Genomic DNA, 25943 nt, shown 5'->3' on the forward strand with positions numbered 1-25943 from the left:
ATACTAAATTGGTGTTACAGAGTTGTTTCCAATTTTACCACGATTTTTGGTAACACAGGGAGTCAGACCAAGAGAGCCAGAGAAAGACAAAATACCGACAGGCTACAGGACAGAGCAGGAGGAATACAAAAAAACGGAGCCAGAGCCAGGCAGAGAGAGGCAGAGAAAGAAAAAGTAGCCACACGCTACAGGACAGAGAGAGGGAGGACTGAAAAGACAGGGAGGCAGGGAGCCACTCAGAGCGAGATGGAGAAAGAAGGTGCGGGGGGAACGCAAAAAAAAAATAATTTTGCAGCAGGTAAGGAAAGAGAGGGGGCCAGGGGAGAGACAGGGAGGGCCCAGGACGCACAAGAGAGGCAACAGGGCCCCAGTGGCCCAGGACTCACCGCAACTCTCGCTCTCAGCGCTGCTGGCACAATTTAGCCGTTCAGATGCTTCTTTCCCCTTCCCTCCTCCCTGCCTCTTCTGCAGCTCCAGACTCTAGGCCATCCTCCACCTAAAGAGAATACATGGGTGTCTTACAGCTCTTACAAGATGAGGCTTCCTAGGCACGTGGCCTAGCTCGCTCGTGCACTACACGCCCGTACCGAACTCCGGGTTATGCGTACAGACCCTGCGGTGCACGTTGGTGGCCTGGCCCGCTGCGGACTATGAAGGGGGATCCTTCCTTCCTCACCTGCAGGGACAGGCTCTCTCTTGCCTGCGGCAGGAAGGCAGGTGGCAGCCAGAGCGCCTTCAATTTCTTCTTCTTTACCTTTCGTTGGCATCGCCAGCTTCAGCCGAGGCAGCTCCTGTCCACAGCTGGGAAGGGCTTTGTCTATCCCTTTTCGGCCCCGCGCTGCAAGGACGGCGAGGCCGGGCAGAGAGAAGCCACGCAAGCCTGAGACGGCCACAGTCAACGGCATCCCCGGGGGAAGGACAGACAACCACGTCCGCAGCAAGGTCTCTGGGAGAGGGAAAGAAGAAACAGCGACCGTCATTACCGTCGATCGACCTTGACCAAAGCCTCTCCTTCCGCAGGGGCTTCTGGACACACCGCTCCTTCCCCGCGCTACTGCTAAGGGCCCCTGCGCCGAGGGGGAATCCCGTGCGCTTGAGGGCCGGCTCGCTGCCTTCACGACAGGGCCTGGGGGCGGCCTAGGGCCACGCAGCACGCTTCAGAGGAGGTGCCGGAGCGGGGGGCAGGCGCGCGGGGCGGGGGGGGGGGGGGCAGGCGCGCGGGGTGGGGGGAGGGGGCAGGCGCGCGGGTCGAAGCAGGCGCGCGGGGCAGGCGGGCGGGGGGAGCAGGTGCGCGGGGCGAGGCAAGCGCGCGGGGCGGGGGGGGCAGGCGGGCGGGGGGAGCAGGCGCGCGGGGCGGGGGGGGGCAGGCGGGCGGGGGGAGCAGGCGCGGGGGGGGGCAGGCGGGCGGGGGGAGCAGGCGCGCGGGGCGGGAGGGGAGGGCAGGCGCGCGGGCAAGGCGGGCCAGGGGAGGCTGAGGGGGAGCTCCGGTGAGCCGGGGAGGCGGCCATCTTCTGCGCCCTGGGCAGGGGAAAAGAGCATCCTCCTCCTCCCTTCTGTCAGCTCCCGGGTAACTCACCGCTTCTCGGGGAGCGGCCGCACCTGGAAGCCCCCAGAAATCAACACGAATCCAACCCCAAAAATACACCTCGCGTACCGCACGCGGCACGGCCGCCCGGCACCCGAGCGCCGGAACACCGCGCCTCCCGCCGCGCCCCGGCGAACCACGTGACAGGGCCGGCAGCCGCGCGCCACAGGGACTACAGCTCCCGGCACGCCGCGAGCCCGCCCTCCCCGCTCTCTGACCCTTCGGGGCACCGTTCTTCCCGCCGATGCACCCGGAAGCCCCACCGAGCCCTCAGCACAGCCTCGCTCTCCCCACAGCCCGCTCCGACCCGGCGCTGCCCCGCCGCAGCCCTCCTCGGGGCTTTACCCGGGACGCAGCCGTCCACCACCCAGCCCCCGCTCACCTCCTCCCTCGCTACAGTCGCAGCCCGCTGACGCTCGGCCACAGCTCCGCCCCGTCCCGCCCTCGGCTCACACTGGCCCCCCGGAGCAGGGCACCACCCCTTTTCCAGGTAGGAGCCGGCACCGGCAGCCCCACTGCCCGCACCTGGGGCTCCTCCATCCAGCCCCCGCCCGCAGCTGAGGCACAGCAGCAACGGGGGGCCCCTCCCCCACCCCCACAGTGCACCACCTTCTCCCCAGGGCTCCATCACAGCCCCCTGCCCCACGCAAAGGGAGCGCAAACGCAGCCCCGAGGGCAAAGGAGAGGGCAAGTGTTTGCGCAGGCAGCGTGCATGTAACAAGTCCCAGGAGCGATTCGTGGCTCAGGGTCCCCAACGCTCCCCCTGCCCCCAGGCCACCTCGGCCGCCGTTGCCGGAGCCGCACGGAGCTGGTTTTGGCTAGGATAGTGCTCATTTTCTCCATAGTAGCTAGGAAAGGATAAGTTTTGGATTTATGTTCAAAACAGCGTTAACAATGTAGAGATGTGCTGAGCACTGCTTCCACAGTCAGAGCCTCTTCTGGTTCTCTCAGTGCCCCACCAGCAAGTAGGCTGGCAGAGGACACAGCTGGGAAAGCTTTCCCAGCTAACTGACCAAAGGGCTATTCCATACCATTTGACATCACGCTGAGTACATGCAGCTGGGGGAGAAGGGGGAGGCCTTAGGGGCTACGGCATTTCACTCCCTAAGTAACCATTACACATGATAGAGCCCTGCTTTCCCAGAGAAGGCTCAACACCTGCCCACCGAAAAGGAGTGTGAATTAATTCCTTGATTTGCTTCCACGCACAGCTGTTACTCTACCTATTAAACACCCATGAGTTTTCTCACTTTTACCCTTCCAGCTCTCTCCCCCAGCCCACTGAGGGTGGAGCGAGCAAGCAGCTCCCTGGTGCAGAGTTGCCAGCTGGGGCTAAACCACGGCACGCGCTTGTCCTGGTTTGGCAGGGAGCGGACGGTCGGTCGCCTGGCTCCTGGAGCGAGAGGCTGCTGGGCAGAGAGGGAGGCCACCAAAGGTGAGGAGCAGGGCACAGGACAGTAGGAGGAGAGAAGAGAAAAGCGGCATGCGGCTGGACGGGTTGGGGGGGCGTGTGTGCGTGTAGTGAGAAGGCACGAGGCAGGGAACAGGATGGCCAGAGAAGGACAGGGAGCCTGACTGAGGTGGAGATAAAAGCAGCAGAGAGAGGGGAAGAGAGGCAGCAGAAAGAGGGACGAGCAGGACAGAGACCAACAAAGAAGGATGAGGAGCAGGCTGGAAACGCACAAAGAACCTGGGGCAGGCAGCACGACAGCGAGTGAGGAAAGAAGAATAGGGGCAGAAAGCTGAGCGAGCGAGATGGAGGAAGACAAGAAAAGCAACAAGAACAGGGCAGAGAGGGAAGAATGAAGCCACGGGGACAGGGATCCGAGAGAGCCAACGACAGAGGGAAGGGGCCGGGGAGGGAACACCACAAAACAAACCATGGGGCTACGTGGTACAGATCATGAGAAGGGAGAAAATTAACCATTAGGGACAGGGAGCCAGAGGAAAAAGAAAATACACCAAAAGGGAGATGGAGAGCAAAAGGAATCGCAATGCGTACAGAAAGAAGAGCGAAACAATTCTAAAACAGGGACATGGGGAAGCCAGAAAGGACAACCGCTACAGGCTACAGGGCAGAGAGGGAAGAATTAACGATAGACACAGAGAGCTGGGCAGAAAGAGATGGAGAAAGGCTAAAGATCACACGGCCAACAGGGAAGAGAGGGAAGACGTTTAAAAACGGGGCAAGAAGCCAGAGAGAGGGGGAGAGAGGCAACAATAAAATGGGGACGGGCCACGGGGCAGCGAGGAGGGAACCGATGAATAAGAAAAGGAGGCCAAAGAGAACACAATGTAGTATGGAAAAAAGGAACAGCGGCCTACGGGGAAGGAGGAATTAAAGATCAGGCACTGGGAGGCAGACAGAGACAAACGAAGAAACAAGTGAAAAAACCAACAGCAATGGGCTACCAAGACAGAGAGGGAGGAAATTCGGCAATAAAACATAGCAGCAAGGAGCGGGACAGAGAGAGTTGAGGACAAGCAAACAGCACGGGTCTATGTGAAAGAGAACATGGAATTAGAACACAGAGAGGGAGCCTGTCAGAGGTGGAGATAAAAGCAGCAGAGAGGGGAAGAGAGGCAGCAGAAAGAGGTAAGAGCAGGACAGAGACCAAGAAAGAACGGTGAGGAGCAGGCTGGAAACGCACAAAGAACCTGGGGCAGGCAGCACAACAGCGAGGGAGGAAAGAAGAATAGGGGCAGAAAGCTGAACCGAGCAAGATGGAGAAAGACAAGAAAAGCGACAAGAACAGGGCAGAGAGGGAAGAATGAAGCCACGGGGACAGGGATCCGAGAGAGCCAACGACAGAGGGAAGGGGCCGGGGTAGGGAACACCTCAAAACAAACCATGGGGCTACGTGGTACAGAGCATGAGCAGGGAGAGAATTAACCATTAGGGACAGGGAGCCAGAGGAAAAAGAAAATACACCAAAAGGGAGATGGAGAGCAAAAGGAATCGCAATGCGTACAGAAAGAAGAACGAAACAATTCTAAAATAGGGACATGGGGAAGCCAGAAAGGACAACCGCTACAGGCTACAGGGCAGAGAGGGAAGAATTAACGATAGACACAGAGAGCTGGGCAGAAAGAGATGGAGAAAGGCTAAAGATCACACGGCCAACAGGGAAGAGAGGGAAGACGTTTAAAAACAGGGGCAAGAAGCCAGAGAGAGGGGGAGAGAGGCAACAATAAAATGGGGACGGGCCACGGGGCAGCGAGGAGGGAACCGATGAATAAGAAAAGGAGGCCAAAGAGAACACAATGTAGTATGGAAAAAAGGAACAGCGGCCTATGGGGAAGGAGGAATTAAAGATCAGGCACTGGGAGGCAGACAGAGACAAACGAAGAAACAAGTGAAAAAACCAACAGCAATGGGCTACCAAGACAGAGAGGGAGGAAATTGGGCAATAAAACATAGCAGCAAGGAGCGGGACAGAGAGAGTTGAGGACAAACAAACAGCACGGGTCTATGTGAAAGAGAACTTGGAATTAGAACACAGAGAGGGAGCCTGTCAGAGGTGGAGATAAAAGCAGCAGAGAGGGGAAGAGAGGCAGCAGAAAGAGGGAAGAGCAGGACAGAGACCAAGAAAGAACGGTGAGGAGCAGGCTGGAAACGCACAAAGAACCTGGGGCAGGCAGCACGACAGCGAGTGAGGAAAGAAGACTAGGGGCAGAAAGCTGAACCGAGCAAGATGGAGAAAGACAAGAAAAGCGACAAGAACAGGGCAGAGAGGAGAGAATGAAGCCACGGGGACAGGGATCCGAGAGAGCCAACGACGGAGGGAAGGGGCCGGGGTAGGGAAGACCTCAAAACAAACCATGGGGCTACGTGGTACAGAGCATGAGCAGGGAGAGAATTAACCATTAGGGACAGGGAGCCAGAGGAAAAAGAAAATACACCAAAAGGGAGATGGAGAGCAAAAGGAATCGCAATGCGTACAGAAAGAAGAGCGAAACATTTCTAAAATAGGGACATGGGGAAGCCAGAAAGGACAACCGCTACAGGCTACAGGGCAGAGAGGGAAGAATTAACGATAGACACAGAGAGCTGGGCAGAAAGAGATGGAGAAAGGCTAAAGATCACACGGCCAACAGGGAAGAGAGGGAAGACGTTTAAAAACAGGGGCAAGAAGCCAGAGAGAGGGGGAGAGAGGCAACAATAAAATGGGGACGGGCCACGGGGCAGTGAGGAGGGAACCGATGAATAAGAAAAGGAGGCCAAAGAGAACACAATGTAGTATGGAAAAAAGGAACAGCGGCCTACGGGGAAGGAGGAATTAAAGATCAGGCACTGGGAGGCAGACAGAGACAAACGAAGAAACAAGTGAAAAAACCAACAGCAATGGGCTACCAAGACAGAGAGGGAGGAGACGAGGAAATATAGCAGCAAGGAGCGGGACAGAGAGAGTTGAGGACAAACAAACAGCACGGGTCTATGTGAAAGAGAACTTGGAATTAGAACACAGAGAGGGAGCCTGTCAGAGGTGGAGATAAAAGCAGCAGAGAGGGGAAGAGAGGCAGCAGAAAGAGGGAAGAGCAGGACAGAGACCAAGAAAGAACGATGAGGAGCAGGCTGGAAACGCACAAAGAACCTGGGGCAGGCAGCACAACAGCGAGTGAGGAAAGAAGAATAGGGGCAGAAAGCTGAGCGAGCGAGATGGAGAAAGACAAGAAAAGCAACAAGAACAGGGCAGAGAGGGAAGAATGAAGCCACGGGGACAGGGAGCCGAGAGAGCCAACGACGGAGGGAAGGGGCCGGGGTAGGGAAGACCTCAAAACAAACCATGGGGCTACGTGGTACAGAGCATGAGCAGGGAGAGAATTAACCATTAGGGACAGGGAGCCAGAGGAAAAAGAAAATACACCAAAAGGGAGATGGAGAGCAAAAGGAATCGCAATGCGTACAGAAAGAAGAGCGAAACAATTCTAAAATAGGGACATGGGGAAGCCAGAAAGGACAAAAGCTACAGGCTACAGGGCAGAGAGGGAAGAATTAACGAATAGACATGGAGAGCTGGGCGGAAAGAGATGGAGAAAGGCTAAAGATCACACGGCCAACAGGGAAGAGAGGCAGGAAGTTTAAAAACAGGGGCAAGAAGCCAGAGAGAGGGAGAGAGGCAACAATAAAATGGGGACGGGCCACGGGGCAGCGAGGAGGGAACCGATGAATAAGAAAAGGCGGCCAAAGAGAACACAATGTAGTATGGAAAAAAGGAACAGCGGCCTACGGGGAAGGAGGAATTAAAGATCAGGCACTGGGAGGCAGACAGAGACAAACGAAGAAACAAGTGAAAAAACCAACAGCAATGGGCTACCAAGACAGAGAGGGAGGAGACGAGGAAATAAAATATAGCAGCAAGGAGCTGGACAGAGAGATGAGGACAAACAAACAGCACGGGTCTATGTGAAAGAGAACTTGGAACTAGAACACAGAGAGGGAGCCTGTCAGAGGTGGAGATAAAAGCAGCAGAGAGGGGAAGAGAGGCAGCAGAAAGAGGGAAGAGCAGGACAGAGACTAAGAAAGAATGATGAGGAGCAGGCTGGAAACGCACAAAGAACCTGGGGCAGGCAGCACGACAGCGAGTGAGGAAAGAAGAATAGGGGCAGAAAGCTGAGCGAGCGAGATGGAGGAAGACAAGAAAAGCAACAAGAACAGGGCAGAGAGGGAAGAATGAAGCCACGGGGACAGGGATCCGAGACAGCCAACAACGGAGGGAAGGGGCCGGGGAGGGAACACCACAAAAGGTAATTCCGGCAGGGGGAAGATCGCGACCACCGACTCACGGACCACCACCGACCCAAGTAACACCACCTACTCAGAAGAGGACAACCGAGCCTGCGCAGTAATTTACATAAGGAACGAGCAAGTTTGTACCAATCAGTAGACAGGACAATAATGAATACGTCTGACTACGTAAAATTTTGAGCTATAAATTGTAGGGGAAAGGTGTGTGAGGTACGCACGTTAGGAGGAGCGATCCCCCGTGCATCCGGCGCCGTGAATAAAGAATGCCTGCTCTTTAATACTAAATTGGTGTTACAGAGTTGTTTCCAATTTTACCACGATTTTTGGTAACACAGGGAGTCAGACCAAGAGAGCCAGAGAAAGACAAAATACCGACAGGCTACAGGACAGAGCAGGAGGAATACAAAAAAACGGAGCCAGAGCCAGGCAGAGAGAGGCAGAGAAAGAAAAAGTAGCCACACGCTACAGGACAGAGAGAGGGAGGACTGAAAAGACAGGGAGGCAGGGAGCCACTCAGAGCGAGATGGAGAAAGAAGGTGCAGGGGGAACGCAAAAAAAAAATAATTTTGCAGCAGGTAAGGAAAGAGAGGGGGCCAGGGGAGAGACAGGGAGGGCCCAGGACGCACAAGAGAGGCAACAGGGCCCCAGTGGCCCAGGACTCACCGCAACTCTCGCTCTCAGCGCTGCTGGCACAATTTAGCCGTTCAGATGCTTCTTTCCCCTTCCCTCCTCCCTGCCTCTTCTGCAGCTCCAGACTCTAGGCCATCCTCCACCTAAAGAGAATACATGGGTGTCTTACAGCTCTTACAAGATGAGGCTTCCTAGGCACGTGGCCTAGCTCGCTCGTGCACTACACGCCCGTACCGAACTCCGGGTTATGCGTACAGACCCTGCGGTGCACGTTGGTGGCCTGGCCCGCTGCGGACTATGAAGGGGGATCCTTCCTTCCTCACCTGCAGGGACAGGCTCTCTCTTGCCTGCGGCAGGAAGGCAGGTGGCAGCCAGAGCGCCTTCAATTTCTTCTTCTTTACCTTTCGTTGGCATCGCCAGCTTCAGCCGAGGCAGCTCCTGTCCACAGCTGGGAAGGGCTTTGTCTATCCCTTTTCGGCCCCGCGCTGCAAGGACGGCGAGGCCGGGCAGAGAGAAGCCACGCAAGCCTGAGACGGCCACAGTCAACGGCATCCCCGGGGGAAGGACAGACAACCACGTCCGCAGCAAGGTCTCTGGGAGAGGGAAAGAAGAAACAGCGACCGTCATTACCGTCGATCGACCTTGACCAAAGCCTCTCCTTCCGCAGGGGCTTCTGGACACACCGCTCCTTCCCCGCGCTACTGCTAAGGGCCCCTGCGCCGAGGGGGAATCCCGTGCGCTTGAGGGCCGGCTCGCTGCCTTCACGACAGGGCCTGGGGGCGGCCTAGGGCCACGCAGCACGCTTCAGAGGAGGTGCCGGAGCGGGGGGCAGGCGCGCGGGGCGGGGGGGGGGGGGGCAGGCGCGCGGGGTGGGGGGAGGGGGCAGGCGCGCGGGTCGAAGCAGGCGCGCGGGGCAGGCGGGCGGGGGGAGCAGGTGCGCGGGGCGAGGCAAGCGCGCGGGGCGGGGGGGGCAGGCGGGCGGGGGGAGCAGGCGCGCGGGGCGGGGGGGGGGGCAGGCGGGCGGGGGGAGCAGGCGCGCGGGGCGGGAGGGGAGGGCAGGCGCGCGGGCAAGGCGGGCCAGGGGAGGCTGAGGGGGAGCTCCGGTGAGCCGGGGAGGCGGCCATCTTCTGCGCCCTGGGCAGGGGAAAAGAGCATCCTCCTCCTCCCTTCTGTCAGCTCCCGGGTAACTCACCGCTTCTCGGGGAGCGGCCGCACCTGGAAGCCCCCAGAAATCAACACGAATCCAACCCCAAAAATACACCTCGCGTACCGCACGCGGCACGGCCGCCCGGCACCCGAGCGCCGGAACACCGCGCCTCCCGCCGCGCCCCGGCGAACCACGTGACAGGGCCGGCAGCCGCGCGCCACAGGGACTACAGCTCCCGGCACGCCGCGAGCCCGCCCTCCCCGCTCTCTGACCCTTCGGGGCACCGTTCTTCCCGCCGATGCACCCGGAAGCCCCACCGAGCCCTCAGCACAGCCTCGCTCTCCCCACAGCCCGCTCCGACCCGGCGCTGCCCCGCCGCAGCCCTCCTCGGGGCTTTACCCGGGACGCAGCCGTCCACCACCCAGCCCCCGCTCACCTCCTCCCTCGCTACAGTCGCAGCCCGCTGACGCTCGGCCACAGCTCCGCCCCGTCCCGCCCTCGGCTCACACTGGCCCCCCGGAGCAGGGCACCACCCCTTTTCCAGGTAGGAGCCGGCACCGGCAGCCCCACTGCCCGCACCTGGGGCTCCTCCATCCAGCCCCCGCCCGCAGCTGAGGCACAGCAGCAACGGGGGGCCCCTCCCCCACCCCCACAGTGCACCACCTTCTCCCCAGGGCTCCATCACAGCCCCCTGCCCCACGCAAAGGGAGCGCAAACGCAGCCCCGAGGGCAAAGGAGAGGGCAAGTGTTTGCGCAGGCAGCGTGCATGTAACAAGTCCCAGGAGCGATTCGTGGCTCAGGGTCCCCAACGCTCCCCCTGCCCCCAGGCCACCTCGGCCGCCGTTGCCGGAGCCGCACGGAGCTGGTTTTGGCTAGGATAGTGCTCATTTTCTCCATAGTAGCTAGGAAAGGATAAGTTTTGGATTTATGTTCAAAACAGCGTTAACAATGTAGAGATGTGCTGAGCACTGCTTCCACAGTCAGAGCCTCTTCTGGTTCTCTCAGTGCCCCACCAGCAAGTAGGCTGGCAGAGGACACAGCTGGGAAAGCTTTCCCAGCTAACTGACCAAAGGGCTATTCCATACCATTTGACATCACGCTGAGTACATGCAGCTGGGGGAGAAGGGGGAGGCCTTAGGGGCTACGGCATTTCACTCCCTAAGTAACCATTACACATGATAGAGCCCTGCTTTCCCAGAGAAGGCTCAACACCTGCCCACCGAAAAGGAGTGTGAATTAATTCCTTGATTTGCTTCCATGCACAGCTGTTACTCTACCTATTAAACACCCATGAGTTTTCTCACTTTTACCCTTCCAGCTCTCTCCCCCAGCCCACTGAGGGTGGAGCGAGCAAGCAGCTCCCTGGTGCAGAGTTGCCAGCTGGGGCTAAACCACGGCACGCGCTTGTCCTGGTTTGGCAGGGAGCGGACGGTCGGTCGCCTGGCTCCTGGAGCGAGAGGCTGCTGGGCAGAGAGGGAGGCCACCAAAGGTGAGGAGCAGGGCACAGGACAGTAGGAGGAGAGAAGAGAAAAGCGGCATGCGGCTGGACGGGTTGGGGGGGCGTGTGTGCGTGTAGTGAGAAGGCACGAGGCAGGGAACAGGATGGCCAGAGAAGGACAGGGAGCCTGACTGAGGTGGAGATAAAAGCAGCAGAGAGAGGGGAAGAGAGGCAGCAGAAAGAGGGACGAGCAGGACAGAGACCAACAAAGAAGGATGAGGAGCAGGCTGGAAACGCACAAAGAACCTGGGGCAGGCAGCACGACAGCGAGTGAGGAAAGAAGAATAGGGGCAGAAAGCTGAGCGAGCGAGATGGAGGAAGACAAGAAAAGCAACAAGAACAGGGCAGAGAGGGAAGAATGAAGGCCCGGGGACAGGGATCCGAGACAGCCAACGACAGAGGGAAGGGGCCGGGGAGGGAACACCACAAAACAAACCATGGGGCTACGTGGTACAGATCATGAGAAGGGAGAAAATTAACCATTAGGGACAGGGAGCCAGAGGAAAAAGAAAATACACCAAAAGGGAGATGGAGAGCAAAAGGAATCGCAATGCGTACAGAAAGAAGAGCGAAACAATTCTAAAACAGGGACATGGGGAAGCCAGAAAGGACAACCGCTACAGGCTACAGGGCAGAGAGGGAAGAATTAACGATAGACACAGAGAGCTGGGCAGAAAGAGATGGAGAAAGGCTAAAGATCACACGGCCAACAGGGAAGAGAGGGAAGACGTTTAAAAACGGGGCAAGAAGCCAGAGAGAGGGGGAGAGAGGCAACAATAAAATGGGGACGGGCCACGGGGCAGCGAGGAGGGAACCGATGAATAAGAAAAGGAGGCCAAAGAGAACACAATGTAGTATGGAAAAAAGGAACAGCGGCCTACGGGGAAGGAGGAATTAAAGATCAGGCACTGGGAGGCAGACAGAGACAAACGAAGAAACAAGTGAAAAAACCAACAGCAATGGGCTACCAAGACAGAGAGGGAGGAAATTCGGCAATAAAACATAGCAGCAAGGAGCGGGACAGAGAGAGTTGAGGACAAGCAAACAGCACGGGTCTATGTGAAAGAGAACATGGAATTAGAACACAGAGAGGGAGCCTGTCAGAGGTGGAGATAAAAGCAGCAGAGAGGGGAAGAGAGGCAGCAGAAAGAGGTAAGAGCAGGACAGAGACCAAGAAAGAACGGTGAGGAGCAGGCTGGAAACGCACAAAGAACCTGGGGCAGGCAGCACAACAGCGAGGGAGGAAAGAAGAATAGGGGCAGAAAGCTGAACCGAGCAAGATGGAGAAAGACAAGAAAAGCGACAAGAACAGGGCAGAGAGGGAAGAATGAAGCCACGGGGACAGGGATCCGAGAGAGCCAACGACAGAGGGAAGGGGCCGGGGAGGGAACACCACAAAACAAACCATGGGGCTACGTGGTACAGATCATGAGAAGGGAGAAAATTAACCATTAGGGACAGGGAGCCAGAGGAAAAAGAAAATACACCAAAAGGGAGATGGAGAGCAAAAGGAATCGCAATGCGTACAGAAAGAAGAACGAAACATTTCTAAAATAGGAACATGGGGAAGCCAGAAAGGACAAAAGCTACAGGGCAGAGAGGGAAGAATTAACGATAGACACAGAGAGCTGGGCAGAAAGAGATGGAGAAAGGCTAAAGATCACACGGCCAACAGGGAAGAGAGGGAAGACGTTTAAAAACGGGGCAAGAAGCCAGAGAGAGGGGGAGAGAGGCAACAATAAAATGGGGACGGGCCACGGGGCAGCGAGGAGGGAACCGATGAATAAGAAAAGGAGGCCAAAGAGAACACAATGTAGTATGGAAAAAAGGAACAGCGGCCTACGGGGAAGGAGGAATTAAAGATCAGGCACTGGGAGGCAGACAGAGACAAACGAAGAAACAAGTGAAAAAACCAACAGCAATGGGCTACCAAGACAGAGAGGGAGGAAATTGGGCAATAAAACATAGCAGCAAGGAGCGGGACAGAGAGAGTTGAGGACAAACAAACAGCACGGGTCTATGTGAAAGAGAACATGGAATTAGAACACAGAGAGGGAGCCTGTCAGAGGTGGAGATAAAAGCAGCAGAGAGGGGAAGAGAGGCAGCAGAAAGAGGTAAGAGCAGGACAGAGACCAAGAAAGAACGGTGAGGAGCAGGCTGGAAACGCACAAAGAACCTGGGGCAGGCAGCACAACAGCGAGGGAGGAAAGAAGACTAGGGGCAGAAAGCTGAACCGAGCGAGATGGAGAAAGACAAGAAAAGCAACAAGAACAGGGCAGAGAGGAGAGAATGAAGCCACGGGGACAGGGATCCGAGACAGCCAACGACGGAGGGAAGGGGCCGGGGTAGGGAAGACCTCAAAACAAACCATGGGGCTACGTGGTACAGAGCATGAGCAGGGAGAGAATTAGCCATTAGGGACAGGGAGCCAGAGGAAAAAGAAAATACACCAAAAAGGAGATGGAGAGCAAAAGGAATCGCAATGCGTACAGAAAGAAGAACGAAACAATTCTAAAATAGGGACATGGGGAAGCCAGAAAGGACAACCGCTACAGGCTACAGGGCAGAGAGGGAAGAATTAACGATAGACACAGAGAGCTGGGCAGAAAGAGATGGAGAAAGGCTAAAGATCACACGGCCAAGAGGGAAGACGTTTAAAAACAGGGGCAAGAAGCCAGAGAGGGGGAGAGAGGCAACAATAAAATGGGGACGGGCCACGGGGCAGCGAGGAGGGAACCGATGAATAAGAAAAGGAGGCCAAAGAGAACACAATGTAGTATGGAAAAAAGGAACAGCGGCCTACGGGGAAGGAGGAATTAAAGATCAGGCACTGGGAGGCAGACAGAGACAAACGAAGAAACAAGTGAAAAAACCAACAGCAATGGGCTACCAAGACAGAGAGGGAGGAAATTGGGCAATAAAACATAGCAGCAAGGAGCGGGACAGAGAGAGTTGAGGACAAACAAACAGCACGGGTCTATGTGAAAGAGAACATGGAATTAGAACACAGAGAGGGAGCCTGTCAGAGGTGGCGATAAAAGCAGCAGAGAGGGGAAGAGAGGCAGCAGAAAGAGGTAAGAGCAGGACAGAGACCAAGAAAGAACGGTGAGGAGCAGGCTGGAAACGCACAAAGAACCTGGGGCAGGCAGCACGACAGCGAGGGAGGAAAGAAGAATGGGGCAGAAAGCTGAAGCGAGCGAGATGGAGAAAGACAAGAAAAGCGACAAGAACAGGGCAGAGAGGAGAGAATGAAGCCACGGGGACAGGGATCCGAGAGAGCCAACGACGGAGGGAAGGGGCCGGGGAGGGAACACCACAAAACAAACCATGGGGCTACGTGGTACAGAGCATGAGCAGGGAGAGAATTAACCATTAGGGACAGGGAGCCAGAGGAAAAAGAAAATACACCAAAAGGGAGATGGAGAGCAAAAGGAATCGCAATGCGTACAGAAAGAAGAGCGAAACATTTCTAAAATAGGGACATGGGGAAGCCAGAAAGGACAACCGCTACAGGCTACAGGGCAGAGAGGGAAGAATTAACGATAGACACAGAGAGCTGGGCAGAAAGAGATGGAGAAAGGCTAAAGATCACACGGCCAACAGGGAAGAGAGGGAAGACGTTTAAAAACAGGGGCAAGAAGCCAGAGAGAGGGGGAGAGAGGCAACAATAAAATGGGGACGGGCCACGGGGCAGTGAGGAGGGAACCGATGAATAAGAAAAGGAGGCCAAAGAGAACACAATGTAGTATGGAAAAAAGGAACAGCGGCCTACGGGGAAGGAGGAATTAAAGATCAGGCACTGGGAGGCAGACAGAGACAAACGAAGAAACAAGTGAAAAAACCAACAGCAATGGGCTACCAAGACAGAGAGGGAGGAGACGAGGAAATATAGCAGCAAGGAGCGGGACAGAGAGAGTTGAGGACAAACAAACAGCACGGGTCTATGTGAAAGAGAACTTGGAATTAGAACACAGAGAGGGAGCCTGTCAGAGGTGGAGATAAAAGCAGCAGAGAGGGGAAGAGAGGCAGCAGAAAGAGGGAAGAGCAGGACAGAGACCAAGAAAGAACGATGAGGAGCAGGCTGGAAACGCACAAAGAACCTGGGGCAGGCAGCACGACAGCGAGTGAGGAAAGAAGAATAGGGGCAGAAAGCTGAGCGAGCGAGATGGAGGAAGACAAGAAAAGCAACAAGAACAGGGCAGAGAGGGAAGAATGAAGCCACGGGGACAGGGAGCCGAGAGAGCCAACGACGGAGGGAAGGGGCCGGGGAGGGAACACCACAAAACAAACCATGGGGCTACGTGGTACAGAGCATGAGCAGGGAGAGAATTAACCATTAGGGACAGGGAGCCAGAGGAAAAAGAAAATACACCAAAAGGGAGATGGAGAGCAAAAGGAATCGCAATGCGTACAGAAAGAAGAACGAAACAATTCTAAAATAGGGACATGGGGAAGCCAGAAAGGACAACCGCTACAGGCTACAGGGCAGAGAGGGAAGAATTAACGATAGACACAGAGAGCTGGGCAGAAAGAGATGGAGAAAGGCTAAAGATCACACGGCCAACAGGGAAGAGAGGGAAGACGTTTAAAAACAGGGGCAAGAAGCCAGAGAGAGGGGGAGAGAGGCAACAATAAAATGGGGACGGGCCACGGGGCAGCGAGGAGGGAACCGATGAATAAGAAAAGGAGGCCAAAGAGAACACAATGTAGTATGGAAAAAAGGAACAGCGGCCTATGGGGAAGGAGGAATTAAAGATCAGGCACTGGGAGGCAGACAGAGACAAACGAAGAAACAAGTGAAAAAACCAACAGCAATGGGCTACCAAGACAGAGAGGGAGGAAATTGGGCAATAAAACATAGCAGCAAGGAGCGGGACAGAGAGAGTTGAGGACAAACAAACAGCACGGGTCTATGTGAAAGAGAACTTGGAATTAGAACACAGAGAGGGAGCCTGTCAGAGGTGGAGATAAAAGCAGCAGAGAGGGGAAGAGAGGCAGCAGAAAGAGGGAAGAGCAGGACAGAGACCAAGAAAGAACGGTGAGGAGCAGGCTGGAAACGCACAAAGAACCTGGGGCAGGCAGCACGACAGCGAGTGAGGAAAGAAGACTAGGGGCAGAAAGCTGAACCGAGCAAGATGGAGAAAGACAAGAAAAGCGACAAGAACAGGGCAGAGAGGAGAGAATGAAGCCACGGGGACAGGGATCCGAGAGAGCCAACGACGGAGGGAAGGGGCCGGGGTAGGGAAGACCTCAAAACAAACCATGGGGCTACGTGGTACAGAGCATGAGCAGGGAGAGAATTAACCATTAGGGACAGGGAGCCAGAGGAAAAAGAAAATACACCAAAAGGGAGATGGAGAGCAAAAGGAATCGCAATGCGTACAGAAAGAAGAGCGAAACATTTCTAAAATAGGGACATGGGGAAGCCAGAAAGGACAACCGCTACAGGCTACAGGGCAGAGAGGGAAGAATTAACGATAGACACAGAGAGCTGGGCAGAAAGAGATGGAGAAAGGCTAAAGATCACACGGCCAACAGGGAAGAGAGGGAAGACGTTTAAAAACAGGGGCAAGAAGCCAGAGAGAGGGGGAGAGAGGCAACAATAAAATGGGGACGGGCCACGGGGCAGTGAGGAGGGAACCGATGAATAAGAAAAGGAGGCCAAAGAGAACACAATGTAGTATGGAAAAAAGGAACAGCGGCCTACGGGGAAGGAGGAATTAAAGATCAGGCACTGGGAGGCAGACAGAGACAAACGAAGAAACAAGTGAAAAAACCAACAGCAATGGGCTACCAAGACAGAGAGGGAGGAGACGAGGAAATATAGCAGCAAGGAGCGGGACAGAGAGAGTTGAGGACAAACAAACAGCACGGGTCTATGTGAAAGAGAACTTGGAATTAGAACACAGAGAGGGAGCCTGTCAGAGGTGGAGATAAAAGCAGCAGAGAGGGGAAGAGAGGCAGCAGAAAGAGGGAAGAGCAGGACAGAGACCAAGAAAGAACGATGAGGAGCAGGCTGGAAACGCACAAAGAACCTGGGGCAGGCAGCACAACAGCGAGTGAGGAAAGAAGAATAGGGGCAGAAAGCTGAGCGAGCGAGATGGAGAAAGACAAGAAAAGCAACAAGAACAGGGCAGAGAGGGAAGAATGAAGCCACGGGGACAGGGAGCCGAGAGAGCCAACGACGGAGGGAAGGGGCCGGGGTAGGGAAGACCTCAAAACAAACCATGGGGCTACGTGGTACAGAGCATGAGCAGGGAGAGAATTAACCATTAGGGACAGGGAGCCAGAGGAAAAAGAAAATACACCAAAAGGGAGATGGAGAGCAAAAGGAATCGCAATGCGTACAGAAAGAAGAGCGAAACAATTCTAAAATAGGGACATGGGGAAGCCAGAAAGGACAAAAGCTACAGGCTACAGGGCAGAGAGGGAAGAATTAACGAATAGACATGGAGAGCTGGGCGGAAAGAGATGGAGAAAGGCTAAAGATCACACGGCCAACAGGGAAGAGAGGCAGGAAGTTTAAAAACAGGGGCAAGAAGCCAGAGAGAGGGAGAGAGGCAACAATAAAATGGGGACGGGCCACGGGGCAGCGAGGAGGGAACCGATGAATAAGAAAAGGCGGCCAAAGAGAACACAATGTAGTATGGAAAAAAGGAACAGCGGCCTACGGGGAAGGAGGAATTAAAGATCAGGCACTGGGAGGCAGACAGAGACAAACGAAGAAACAAGTGAAAAAACCAACAGCAATGGGCTACCAAGACAGAGAGGGAGGAGACGAGGAAATAAAATATAGCAGCAAGGAGCTGGACAGAGAGATGAGGACAAACAAACAGCACGGGTCTATGTGAAAGAGAACTTGGAACTAGAACACAGAGAGGGAGCCTGTCAGAGGTGGAGATAAAAGCAGCAGAGAGGGGAAGAGAGGCAGCAGAAAGAGGGAAGAGCAGGACAGAGACTAAGAAAGAATGATGAGGAGCAGGCTGGAAACGCACAAAGAACCTGGGGCAGGCAGCACGACAGCGAGTGAGGAAAGAAGAATAGGGGCAGAAAGCTGAGCGAGCGAGATGGAGGAAGACAAGAAAAGCAACAAGAACAGGGCAGAGAGGGAAGAATGAAGCCACGGGGACAGGGATCCGAGACAGCCAACGACGGAGGGAAGGGGCCGGGGAGGGAACACCACAAAAGGTAATTCCGGCAGGGGGAAGATCGCGACCACCGACTCACGGACCACCACCGACCCAAGTAACACCACCTACTCAGAAGAGGACAACCGAGCCTGCGCAGTAATTTACATAAGGAACGAGCAAGTTTGTACCAATCAGTAGACAGGACAATAATGAATACGTCTGACTACGTAAAATTTTGAGCTATAAATTGTAGGGGAAAGGTGTGTGAGGTACGCACGTTAGGAGGAGCGATCCCCCGTGCATCCGGCGCCGTGAATAAAGAATGCCTGCTCTTTAATACTAAATTGGTGTTACAGAGTTGTTTCCAATTTTACCACGATTTTTGGTAACACAGGGAGTCAGACCAAGAGAGCCAGAGAAAGACAAAATACCGACAGGCTACAGGACAGAGCAGGAGGAATACAAAAAAACGGAGCCAGAGCCAGGCAGAGAGAGGCAGAGAAAGAAAAAGTAGCCACACGCTACAGGACAGAGAGAGGGAGGACTGAAAAGACAGGGAGGCAGGGAGCCACTCAGAGCGAGATGGAGAAAGAAGGTGCGGGGGGAACGCAAAAAAAAAATAATTTTGCAGCAGGTAAGGAAAGAGAGGGGGCCAGGGGAGAGACAGGGAGGGCCCAGGACGCACAAGAGAGGCAACAGGGCCCCAGTGGCCCAGGACTCACCGCAACTCTCGCTCTCAGCGCTGCTGGCACAATTTAGCCGTTCAGATGCTTCTTTCCCCTTCCCTCCTCCCTGCCTCTTCTGCAGCTCCAGACTCTAGGCCATCCTCCACCTAAAGAGAATACATGGGTGTCTTACAGCTCTTACAAGATGAGGCTTCCTAGGCACGTGGCCTAGCTCGCTCGTGCACTACACGCCCGTACCGAACTCCGGGTTATGCGTACAGACCCTGCGGTGCACGTTGGTGGCCTGGCCCGCTGCGGACTATGAAGGGGGATCCTTCCTTCCTCACCTGCAGGGACAGGCTCTCTCTTGCCTGCGGCAGGAAGGCAGGTGGCAGCCAGAGCGCCTTCAATTTCTTCTTCTTTACCTTTCGTTGGCATCGCCAGCTTCAGCCGAGGCAGCTCCTGTCCACAGCTGGGAAGGGCTTTGTCTATCCCTTTTCGGCCCCGCGCTGCAAGGACGGCGAGGCCGGGCAGAGAGAAGCCACGCAAGCCTGAGACGGCCACAGTCAACGGCATCCCCGGGGGAAGGACAGACAACCACGTCCGCAGCAAGGTCTCTGGGAGAGGGAAAGAAGAAACAGCGACCGTCATTACCGTCGATCGACCTTGACCAAAGCCTCTCCTTCCGCAGGGGCTTCTGGACACACCGCTCCTTCCCCGCGCTACTGCTAAGGGCCCCTGCGCCGAGGGGGAATCCCGTGCGCTTGAGGGCCGGCTCGCTGCCTTCACGACAGGGCCTGGGGGCGGCCTAGGGCCACGCAGCACGCTTCAGAGGAGGTGCCGGAGCTGGGGGCAGGCGCGCGGGGCGGGGGGGGGGGGCAGGCGCGCGGGGTGGGGGGAGGGGGCAGGCGCGCGGGTCGAAGCAGGCGCGCGGGGCAGGCGGGCGGGGGGAGCAGGTGCGCGGGGCGAGGCAAGCGCGCGGGGCGGGGGGGGGCAGGCGGGCGGGGGGAGCAGGCGCGCGGGGCGGGGGGGGGCAGGCGGGCGGGGGGAGCAGGCGCGGGGGGGGGCAGGCGGGCGGGGGGAGCAGGCGCGCGGGGCGGGAGGGGAGGGCAGGCGCGCGGGCAAGGCGGGCCAGGGGAGGCTGAGGGGGAGCTCCGGTGAGCCGGGGAGGCGGCCATCTTCTGCGCCCTGGGCAGGGGAAAAGAGCATCCTCCTCCTCCCTTCTGTCAGCTCCCGGGTAACTCACCGCTTCTCGGGGAGCGGCCGCACCTGGAAGCCCCCAGAAATCAACACGAATCCAACCCCAAAAATACACCTCGCGTACCGCACGCGGCACGGCCGCCCGGCACCCGAGCGCCGGAACACCGCGCCTCCCGCCGCGCCCCGGCGAACCACGTGACAGGGCCGGCAGCCGCGCGCCACAGGGACTACAGCTCCCGGCACGCCGCGAGCCCGCCCTCCCCGCTCTCTGACCCTTCGGGGCACCGTTCTTCCCGCCGATGCACCCGGAAGCCCCACCGAGCCCTCAGCACAGCCTCGCTCTCCCCACAGCCCGCTCCGACCCGGCGCTGCCCCGCCGCAGCCCTCCTCGGGGCTTTACCCGGGACGCAGCCGTCCACCACCCAGCCCCCGCTCACCTCCTCCCTCGCTACAGTCGCAGCCCGCTGACGCTCGGCCACAGCTCCGCCCCGTCCCGCCCTCGGCTCACACTGGCCCCCCGGAGCAGGGCACCACCCCTTTTCCAGGTAGGAGCCGGCACCGGCAGCCCCACTGCCCGCACCTGGGGCTCCTCCATCCAGCCCCCGCCCGCAGCTGAGGCACAGCAGCAACGGGGGGCCCCTCCCCCACCCCCACAGTGCACCACCTTCTCCCCAGGGCTCCATCACAGCCCCCTGCCCCACGCAAAGGGAGCGCAAACGCAGCCCCGAGGGCAAAGGAGAGGGCAAGTGTTTGCGCAGGCAGCGTGCATGTAACAAGTCCCAGGAGCGATTCGTGGCTCAGGGTCCCCAACGCTCCCCCTGCCCCCAGGCCACCTCGGCCGCCGTTGCCGGAGCCGCACGGAGCTGGTTTTGGCTAGGATAGTGCTCATTTTCTCCATAGTAGCTAGGAAAGGATAAGTTTTGGATTTATGTTCAAAACAGCGTTAACAATGTAGAGATGTGCTGAGCACTGCTTCCACAGTCAGAGCCTCTTCTGGTTCTCTCAGTGCCCCACCAGCAAGTAGGCTGGCAGAGGACACAGCTGGGAAAGCTTTCCCAGCTAACTGACCAAAGGGCTATTCCATACCATTTGACATCACGCTGAGTACATGCAGCTGGGGGAGAAGGGGGAGGCCTTAGGGGCTACGGCATTTCACTCCCTAAGTAACCATTACACATGATAGAGCCCTGCTTTCCCAGAGAAGGCTCAACACCTGCCCACCGAAAAGGAGTGTGAATTAATTCCTTGATTTGCTTCCATGCACAGCTGTTACTCTACCTATTAAACACCCATGAGTTTTCTCACTTTTACCCTTCCAGCTCTCTCCCCCAGCCCACTGAGGGTGGAGCGAGCAAGCAGCTCCCTGGTGCAGAGTTGCCAGCTGGGGCTAAACCACGGCACGCGCTTGTCCTGGTTTGGCAGGGAGCGGACGGTCGGTCGCCTGGCTCCTGGAGCGAGAGGCTGCTGGGCAGAGAGGGAGGCCACCAAAGGTGAGGAGCAGGGCACAGGACAGTAGGAGGAGAGAAGAGAAAAGCGGCATGCGGCTGGACGGGTTGGGGGGCATGTGTGCGTGTAGTGAGAAGGCACGAGGCAGGGAACAGGATGGCCAGAGAAGGACAGGGAGCCTGACTGAGGTGGAGATAAAAGCAGCAGAGAGAGGGGAAGAGAGGCAGCAGAAAGAGGGACGAGCAGGACAGAGACCAACAAAGAAGGATGAGGAGCAGGCTGGAAACGCACAAAGAACCTGGGGCAGGCAGCACGACAGCGAGTGAGGAAAGAAGAATAGGGGCAGAAAGCTGAGCGAGCGAGATGGAGGAAGACAAGAAAAGCAACAAGAACAGGGCAGAGAGGGAAGAATGAAGGCCCGGGGACAGGGATCCGAGACAGCCAACGACAGAGGGAAGGGGCCGGGGAGGGAACACCACAAAACAAACCATGGGGCTACGTGGTACAGAGCATGAGAAGGGAGAAAATTAACCATTAGGGACAGGGAGCCAGAGGAAAAAGAAAATACACCAAAAGGGAGATGGAGAGCAAAAGGAATCGCAATGCGTACAGAAAGAAGAGCGAAACAATTCTAAAACAGGGACATGGGGAAGCCAGAAAGGACAACCGCTACAGGCTACAGGGCAGAGAGGGAAGAATTAACGATAGACACAGAGAGCTGGGCAGAAAGAGATGGAGAAAGGCTAAAGATCACACGGCCAACAGGGAAGAGAGGGAAGACGTTTAAAAACGGGGCAAGAAGCCAGAGAGAGGGGGAGAGAGGCAACAATAAAATGGGGACGGGCCACGGGGCAGCGAGGAGGGAACCGATGAATAAGAAAAGGAGGCCAAAGAGAACACAATGTAGTATGGAAAAAAGGAACAGCGGCCTACGGGGAAGGAGGAATTAAAGATCAGGCACTGGGAGGCAGACAGAGACAAACGAAGAAACAAGTGAAAAAACCAACAGCAATGGGCTACCAAGACAGAGAGGGAGGAAATTCGGCAATAAAACATAGCAGCAAGGAGCGGGACAGAGAGAGTTGAGGACAAGCAAACAGCACGGGTCTATGTGAAAGAGAACATGGAATTAGAACACAGAGAGGGAGCCTGTCAGAGGTGGAGATAAAAGCAGCAGAGAGGGGAAGAGAGGCAGCAGAAAGAGGTAAGAGCAGGACAGAGACCAAGAAAGAACGGTGAGGAGCAGGCTGGAAACGCACAAAGAACCTGGGGCAGGCAGCACAACAGCGAGGGAGGAAAGAAGAATAGGGGCAGAAAGCTGAACCGAGCAAGATGGAGAAAGACAAGAAAAGCGACAAGAACAGGGCAGAGAGGGAAGAATGAAGCCACGGGGACAGGGATCCGAGAGAGCCAACGACAGAGGGAAGGGGCCGGGGAGGGAACACCACAAAACAAACCATGGGGCTACGTGGTACAGAGCATGAGCAGGGAGAGAATTAACCATTAGGGACAGGGAGCCAGAGGAAAAAGAAAATACACCAAAAGGGAGATGGAGAGCAAAAGGAATCGCAATGCGTACAGAAAGAAGAACGAAACATTTCTAAAATAGGAACATGGGGAAGCCAGAAAGGACAAAAGCTACAGGGCAGAGAGGGAAGAATTAACGATAGACACAGAGAGCTGGGCAGAAAGAGATGGAGAAAGGCTAAAGATCACACGGCCAACAGGGAAGAGAGGGAAGACGTTTAAAAACGGGGCAAGAAGCCAGAGAGAGGGGGAGAGAGGCAACAATAAAATGGGGACGGGCCACGGGGCAGCGAGGAGGGAACCGATGAATAAGAAAAGGAGGCCAAAGAGAACACAATGTAGTATGGAAAAAAGGAACAGCGGCCTACGGGGAAGGAGGAATTAAAGATCAGGCACTGGGAGGCAGACAGAGACAAACGAAGAAACAAGTGAAAAAACCAACAGCAATGGGCTACCAAGACAGAGAGGGAGGAAATTCGGCAATAAAACATAGCAGCAAGGAGCGGGACAGAGAGAGTTGAGGACAAACAAACAGCACGGGTCTATGTGAAAGAGAACATGGAATTAGAACACAGAGAGGGAGCCTGTCAGAGGTGGAGATAAAAGCAGCAGAGAGGGGAAGAGAGGCAGCAGAAAGAGGTAAGAGCAGGACAGAGACCAAGAAAGAACGGTGAGGAGCAGGCTGGAAACGCACAAAGAACCTGGGGCAGGCAGCACAACAGCGAGGGAGGAAAGAAGACTAGGGGCAGAAAGCTGAACCGAGCAAGATGGAGAAAGACAAGAAAAGCGACAAGAACAGGGCAGAGAGGGAAGAATGAAGCCACGGGGACAGGGATCCGAGACAGCCAACGACGGAGGGAAGGGGCCGGGGTAGGGAAGACCTCAAAACAAACCATGGGGCTACGTGGTACAGAGCATGAGCAGGGAGAGAATTAGCCATTAGGGACAGGGAGCCAGAGGAAAAAGAAAATACACCAAAAAGGAGATGGAGAGCAAAAGGAATCGCAATGCGTACAGAAAGAAGAACGAAACAATTCTAAAATAGGGACATGGGGAAGCCAGAAAGGACAACCGCTACAGGCTACAGGGCAGAGAGGGAAGAATTAACGATAGACACAGAGAGCTGGGCAGAAAGAGATGGAGAAAGGCTAAAGATCACACGGCCAAGAGGGAAGACGTTTAAAAACAGGGGCAAGAAGCCAGAGAGGGGGAGAGAGGCAACAATAAAATGGGGACGGGCCACGGGGCAGCGAGGAGGGAACCGATGAATAAGAAAAGGAGGCCAAAGAGAACACAATGTAGTATGGAAAAAAGGAACCGCGGCCTACGGGGAAGGAGGAATTAAAGATCAGGCACTGGGAGGCAGACAGAGACAAACGAAGAAACAAGTGAAAAAACCAACAGCAATGGGCTACCAAGACAGAGAGGGAGGAAATTGGGCAATAAAACATAGCAGCAAGGAGCGGGACAGAGAGAGTTGAGGACAAACAAACAGCACGGGTCTATGTGAAAGAGAACATGGAATTAGAACACAGAGAGGGAGCCTGTCAGAGGTGGCGATAAAAGCAGCAGAGAGGGGAAGAGAGGCAGCAGAAAGAGGTAAGAGCAGGACAGAGACCAAGAAAGAACGGTGAGGAGCAGGCCGGAAACGCACAAAGAACCTGGGGCAGGCAGCACGACAGCGAGGGAGGAAAGAAGAACGGGGCAGAAAGCTGAAGCGAGCGAGATGGAGAAAGACAAGAAAAGCGACAAGAACAGGGCAGAGAGGAGAGAATGAAGCCACGGGGACAGGGATCCGAGAGAGCCAACGACGGAGGGAAGGGGCCGGGGTAGGGAAGACCTCAAAACAAACCATGGGGCTACGTGGTACAGAGCATGAGCAGGGAGAGAATTAACCATTAGGGACAGGGAGCCAGAGGAAAAAGAAAATACACCAAAAGGGAGATGGAGAGCAAAAGGAATCGCAATGCGTACAGAAAGAAGAGCGAAACAAATCTAAAACAGGGACATGGGGAAGCCAGAAAGGACAACCGCTACAGGCTACAGGGCAGAGAGGGAAGAATTAACGATAGACACAGAGAGCTGGGCAGAAAGAGATGGAGAAAGGCTAAAGATCACACGGCCAACAGGGAAGAGAGGGAAGACGTTTAAAAACGGGGCAAGAAGCCAGAGAGAGGGGGAGAGAGGCAACAATAAAATGGGGACGGGCCACGGGGCAGCGAGGAGGGAACCGATGAATAAGAAAAGGAGGCCAAAGAGAACACAATGTAGTATGGAAAAAAGGAACAGCGGCCTACGGGGAAGGAGGAATTAAAGATCAGGCACTGGGAGGCAGACAGAGACAAACGAAGAAACAAGTGAAAAAACCAACAGCAATGGGCTACCAAGACAGAGAGGGAGGAAATTGGGCAATAAAACATAGCAGCAAGGAGCGGGACAGAGAGAGTTGAGGACAAACAAACAGCACGGGTCTATGTGAAAGAGAACATGGAATTAGAACACAGAGAGGGAGCCTGTCAGAGGTGGCGATAAAAGCAGCAGAGAGGGGAAGAGAGGCAGCAGAAAGAGGTAAGAGCAGGACAGAGACCAAGAAAGAACGGTGAGGAGCAGGCCGGAAACGCACAAAGAACCTGGGGCAGGCAGCACGACAGCGAGGGAGGAAAGAAGAATGGGGCAGAAAGCTGAAGCGAGCGAGATGGAGAAAGACAAGAAAAGCGACAAGAACAGGGCAGAGAGGAGAGAATGAAGCCACGGGGACAGGGATCCGAGAGAGCCAACGACGGAGGGAAGGGGCCGGGGTAGGGAAGACCTCAAAACAAACCATGGGGCTACGTGGTACAGAGCATGAGCAGGGAGAGAATTAACCATTAGGGACAGGGAGCCAGAGGAAAAAGAAAATACACCAAAAGGGAGATGGAGAGCAAAAGGAATCGCAATGCGTACAGAAAGAAGAGCGAAACAATTCTAAAACAGGGACATGGGGAAGCCAGAAAGGACAACCGCTACAGGCTACAGGGCAGAGAGGGAAGAATTAACGATAGACACAGAGAGCTGGGCAGAAAGAGATGGAGAAAGGCTAAAGATCACACGGCCAACAGGGAAGAGAGGGAAGACGTTTAAAAACAGGGGCAAGAAGCCAGAGAGAGGGGGAGAGAGGCAACAATAAAATGGGGACGGGCCACGGGGCAGCGAGGAGGGAACCGATGAATAAGAAAAGGAGGCCAAAGAGAACACAATGTAGTATGGAAAAAAGGAACAGCGGCCTACGGGGAAGGAGGAATTAAAGATCAGGCACTGGGAGGCAGACAGAGACAAACGAAGAAACAAGTGAAAAAACCAACAGCAATGGGCTACCAAGACAGAGAG

General features: G+C 55.7%; 1 long non-coding RNA gene across 3 annotated transcripts; it reads right to left on the bottom strand.

Annotated features, from left to right (window-relative positions):
- Nucleotides 1-354: 354 nt before the first annotated feature.
- Nucleotides 355-20093, bottom strand: LOC142050866 (uncharacterized). 3 transcript variants are annotated; one of them, XR_012658173.1, is made up of 7 exons: nt 20042-20093; nt 18830-19021; nt 18462-18571; nt 8366-8557; nt 7998-8107; nt 755-946; nt 355-496 (listed from the first exon to the last, which is right to left on the bottom strand). It is a non-coding gene; the product is annotated as an uncharacterized LOC142050866 (long non-coding RNA). The 3 variants fall into 3 exon arrangements; XR_012658174.1 differs by lacking the exon at nt 20042-20093 and adding an exon at nt 19729-19769; XR_012658172.1 differs by lacking the exon at nt 20042-20093 and adding an exon at nt 19651-19715.
- Nucleotides 20094-25943: the final 5850 nt, after the last annotated feature.

Source organism: Phalacrocorax aristotelis, unplaced genomic scaffold (assembly GCF_949628215.1).
Source record: "Phalacrocorax aristotelis unplaced genomic scaffold, bGulAri2.1 scaffold_124, whole genome shotgun sequence".
NCBI classification, from domain to species: domain Eukaryota; kingdom Metazoa; phylum Chordata; class Aves; order Suliformes; family Phalacrocoracidae; genus Phalacrocorax; species Phalacrocorax aristotelis.